We start from the raw sequence: 5,539 nt of genomic DNA on the forward strand, positions 1-5,539 counted from the left end.
TATGTGCCAATAGCTCAGAGTTGTTTGTCTTCATGAACTAAGGAGCATCTTTCCATGTGCTTGTCTAGACTATATCATTTTCCCCTTCTTAATGGATTGCATTTTTAAATATTGAGTTTTCAATGGTCTTCAATTACTGTAAAATATCATTTAGAGTTACATACTTTATAGATATTGTCACTTAGTCAGGGATGGTTAATGTTGGTTGGTCAACTTGACAGGGTGTAGAGTCACTTAGGAGACAAATCTGGGTATGGCCGTGAAGAATTATCTAGGTAAGATTAACATCTGAGCATATCTGTTAGGGGTTGTATTGATTAGATAAGTAGAAAGATTCTTCCTAAATGTAAGCTTCACCTTTCTATGGGTCAGGGACCAAGACCAGAGAGCAGACAGACAAGGACCAGAGCAGTAGCATTCACTGCTCTCTCATTTCCAGCCACAGATGAATTATGACCAGCTACCCAAGCTTCTGGCCCCATCACTTCTTCACTTTGATCGATTGTATTAGTGAACTGTGAACCAAAATAAATCCTTCTCCAGGAGTACTTTAATCAGAGTATTTTATCCCAGCAACAGGAAAAGGGACCACAACAGAAAAAATGGAAGCAGGTTTACGTCTGTTATAGACTTGATCGTTTGGTTCTTCCTTTAAGAGATGGAGTTTAGAGTATCTCTAATTTACTGTGGTTTTAAGGAAGGATAACCCAGAGACACATCATCTCCTTAAGAAGGTCTTCATGCAGCATCACTGAAGTTAGTGTCCTCCATTTGTAAGAAGTGTTTGATGAGACACAGTATCAAAAAGAAAATGTTGTTTTCCCACAAAAAGAATTGAAAGGGCTTCAAAGAATAAAAGCTAAAGGCAGTGTCAATTGCAATAGCAGCACTGAGAAAAACAATAGCTCGCTTCCATCTGGGTGGCTTACGGAGGCCTTAGGACCCTCATTGGATCAATACATATCTTGATTCAGAGATCTACATTTCTTTGTACATTTACAAATTCAGGAATGTTCCGGTTCTCCAATATTTTCTTTATATCATTATAACCAACCTCTGTCCTTGTAGAACTCACTTTTCAAGGAATTGATTCCAGTCTCAGCTTCAATTTGCTGACTTTCACATACCACCCAAATGTTTCTTAATTTTTTATTTCTAAATACAACTGTGCTGAAGAAGAAATTACTCATCTACATAACATTTCTTTTGCCAAACACACACTTCTACTTTCACTTAAAAAAAGCCAAAATAAATGTGAGAGTTCATTATTTATAAAAGTAATTTTCTAATTATCACATCTGCTCTCGTGTGAGTGTGTGTGTGTGTGTGAGAGAGAGAGAGAGAGTGAGAGAGAGAGAGAGAGAGAGAGAGAGAGAGAGAGAGAGAGAGAGAGAGATCAGAGAATAAGTGTGATACCAAGAAAGCTCTCTGTTCTTGTGTTTCAAGCATTCAAGATCTAATGATGGCACAGATGATTAGACAACTGTATCATTGCATAAGTCTGTCATCAGCCATTCCATGTTTATCTAATCCTTATCACTCACATCTCTTTTGTGACTGAAGATACCAGCTACCAGTTCCTTAACACCCACACTTATCTGGTTACATGAGGTCTCCTAGGTCCTTCCCTTAACTTTCAGCTTGTATATTCTCCATCTCATGTTCATAGTTACGTCATCTATCCTGAGAACTCTGTCTTTGACTCTTCCCTGCTTCTCTCTCAAAATTTTTGTTTAATTTGCATATTAATATGGCCAGTTTCATGATTTAAAACCCCAAACCAGATCACATGACAGGATCCCCTTCCACCCAAATCCACTCATCTCTTTCTCTCCTCACACCTGCCCTCCACCCCTGAAACCCCCCCAAATATTGTAGAAGGTATAGTCCCAGGGTGTACCACAGTGTACCCTTTTACTCACACTTCTTTGCTTGTAATGCTCATTGCATTGACAAATTGGTCTGATAAAAGGCCTCTGGCTTCTGCTGCACTATCAATACTGAATCTCAGTGGGACTCCCCTCAGATATCCCGTTGTTCTCCTGCGTCATGAAAATCCAGAAGGTTTGGAAGCGTAGGACCAACCCCTTTCTGTACTCCAGCAGTTCACTGATGGGGTAGTTATTGGGGTGGGCCAATCAAAGCCTTGGATCTGGGTCTGAGAGGTATCTGAGCTGCTCGGCCATCAAGCCCTCAAACTGGCTCACCAGCAAACCTGTAACCAGGGCCAGTTCTGCCCTACTGCCCGGCTAGGTGCAGGGCCTGTTCTCCCAAGTGTTACAGCTGGTGAGAGACCAGCTCTTCCACTCTCATGGCCCCTGGGCCAGCTCTCTGGCCTGTCATAGATGGTAAGAATACAGGAGGGAAGGAGGGTATCTCTTCCTCATCTATTCCACTGCCAAGTAGACAAAGGTAGGGCTGGCTCTCCTGAGCTCATGCCAGGGCCCTGCCATCATGGTCAGCTCTACTGTGCTGCCCAGGTGAGAGCTAAAGCAGGCAAGAGCCAAGGTCAGTTTCCCTTCTTTCCTATCCCTAGGTGAGGGATGGGGCCAGTTCTGCACAGCCCTCAGACGTCAACATGCCTTTGGGAGGCATTGCAGACGAGGGACATCCACCTGGATTTGGTGGTAACTGAGACCTGCTGCTTCAGGACCATGGAACCAATTATGACAGCATCCCATCATGATCCATGGTGGCATCACCAGTTACATCAGGCTGTTCCTCACTACCCTAGAGCCTCTAGTTCTGCCTCTCTTCATTATGTCCATTCCTGTTTCTCTTTCGTTATTTTGTCTTTTTTTTTTTTTCCGGAGCTGAGGACCGAACCCAGGGCCTTGCCCTTGCTTGGCAAGCGCTCTACCACTGAGCTAAATCCCCAAACCCCTGTTTCTCTTTCTCTTGCATTTCTCTACCACTTCCTCTCCTGTTAGTGGCTTTCAGAGTCTCTGAGTGTCTGGGGTCATTTCAGCCCTGCCTGTGCACTATGGCACCAGCAAGAGTCAAGCTTGCAAGGCCCCAGTCTGATAGTCATCCCTGATTAGCTCCCTGTCTCCGGAACCCCTGATGTGGGACAGGTGGTTGTCTCAGGCCCACTGTTTTCAGAGAATGTTAGGTCAGATGTTGATAGGTCAGAACACTGAGCATAGACATAGTCTCTCTCATCTTTCCCACCTACTGACATGTGACATGTAACACAGCAGCCACACCTACAGTGCCCCTAGGGGCAGGGCTAGGCCAGAACCCCACATTTTTTAATACCACATAGGACCACAGAAAAATCCATTTGACCTCTGCCTTATGTCCTGTTTTCAGATGCAAATAAATAATCAGGTGTTCTACTTTTATAAACATTCATATTTATAAAGATTATTGTATTTTCTGCATTGCTGTAGTTCATGCTTTTTTATCTTATCTATACGTTCTGTTAATCTCCCCACTTTATTATAACCTGTCTTTTCTTCCTTCTTTCCCTTTTTTCCTTCATTTCTTTCTTCCTTTCCATCTTTCCTTTTAGGTTTTTTGAGACAAGATCTTACTCCATAGCCCGGTTAAAAATGTCAGTCTCACTGTGTAAACCAGGCTGGCCTTGAGCTCAAAGCAATCTTTCTGTTTCAATCTCCTAGAATCTGAGGTTACAGGTGGTAGCTGTCACAGTCAGCCTAACGTAGCTTTTCAGTAATTGCATAGGAATTCTGTTTGTTGTTTTAACCCTATGTTATCTGTTCATTTATCTTCTGTTAAACATTGTCTTTGTTTCCACTCCACCATTCATGGAGATATAAATATAATCGACAACATGTGTCACTTTGGGCTGCAAGGGTCACACCGTAATAGCAGAGCCAACGGCTTCCTTGCTTTGTCCTTTTACCTTTAGTAAATCCCCATGTTGTCTGTTTTCTAAATTTCTGATCTTTATCAATTTTACTTGACCAGGCTTATTTAAAAACCATGACATTCCCAAAGGTGAAATTATTACCAGTGCTGAATACAGAGTAGGCTTTGCAGAATATAACTCTCTAATATACTGACCTCTTGAAGACAGGATGAGTAAAGCTAACGGGACTAGGGATATTGTAGGCTTAGATTCTTTTTCAAAACCTACTTTATTTATGATTCTTAAATGCTTTAACCTCCCTTCTAACTCACTGACCAGAAGTAGGGGAAAGAGAAGGTTTAATAGAAAAAGGGTGTTGTGGTCCTGTTTAGTAGTAGTTTCTTGAGACAATTCTATTCTTCCTTATCAAGATTCCAGCAGTCCAGCTCAATAGCAGCATGATCCAGCAGAAACACAAAGTCCTTGCCAAATTAGCAGGAGTCAGAAGCAGCCACAATACCATGAGAAGTTCTTTGTCCCATATCTCTCTATGAAATGAAGAGTAACAAATACCAGTGAAGACCAGTGAAGTCAAACAAAGCCTTACACAGTACAACAATGCAGAAACATCCTCTGACTGTTTGTAGGGTCCCGTTTATATTCTTTCTAAACATTACACACTCTTTCTCAAGTGTCTGTTTTCAGCAATATTACATGCCCTCTCACATTGTCACATGAGTTGTTAAAGAAGATCGAAATTTCCACTTAAGAATATAATTCAGACAATAGTATGTTTCTTTAGCAGCATAAGATCCTGAGTTTCCTGCACCATTTAAAACAGTTGGGTAGTATATGTGTGGAATCTCTGAATTTGCATGGTGGAGGTGGTAGGATTATAAGTTTTAGGACATCCTCAATTATTACTGAGTTTTAGGTCAGCCTGGGATATATAAAATTCTGTTTCAAGAAATGGGAGGAAGGAAGGAAGAAAGGAAGGAAGGAAGGAAGAAAGGGAGAAAAAAGCAATATGGTCAAATAAGAGATCATTACAAATTCCAATGTCATTTTTTACAGACCTAAACAAAAAACCCAATGTTAACATGGAAACATGAACTATCACAGGCAGTTAAGGCCATTCTAAATAGAAAGAACATAGCCAGAGTCATATTGCAGGGACTCAATGTATACTACAAAGCCATAGGGGAAAGGACCCATAAGTAGATCAATGAAAGATAATAGAAGGTCCAGAGGAAAACAAACAGAGCTACAGAAACCTATAAGTGTTCTGACACCCTAGTCAAAAACGTCAATTGAAGAAAAAGACAGTTTATTGAATGAACAGCTCTGATGAACTTGGATATTCCCTCCAAGAAAATTAAATTAAACCATTCATTCTACACAAAGAGCAATTAAAGGTGGACCAAATGACACCTTTTACAATAGTTCCAAATAGCATAAAGTACCTTGGTATGACTCTAACCAAGCAAGTGAAAGATCTGTATGACAAGAACTTCAAGCCTCTGAAGAAAAAAATTGAAGAAGATCTCAGAAGATGGAAAGATCTCCCATGCTCATGGATTGGCAGCATTAATATAGTAAAAATGGCCATTTGCCAGAAGCAATCTACAGATTCAATGCAATCCCCATCAAATTCCTATTCAATTCCTTATAGAGTTAGGAAGAGCAATTTTCAAATTCATTTGGAATAACAAAAAATTCAGGATA

At 40.9% G+C, this 5,539-nt stretch overlaps 1 non-coding gene across 1 annotated transcript; it reads right to left on the reverse strand.

Moving 5' to 3' along the window:
* Positions 1-3,096: 3,096 nt before the first annotated feature.
* LOC116912996 lies at positions 3,097-3,228 on the reverse strand. Its single transcript, XR_004389559.1, has one exon. It is a non-coding gene; the product is annotated as a small nucleolar RNA SNORA17 (small nucleolar RNA).
* Positions 3,229-5,539: the final 2,311 nt, after the last annotated feature.

The sequence above is a fragment of the Rattus rattus genome, chromosome 11, assembly GCF_011064425.1.
Source record: "Rattus rattus isolate New Zealand chromosome 11, Rrattus_CSIRO_v1, whole genome shotgun sequence".
Taxonomy (NCBI): domain Eukaryota; kingdom Metazoa; phylum Chordata; class Mammalia; order Rodentia; family Muridae; genus Rattus; species Rattus rattus.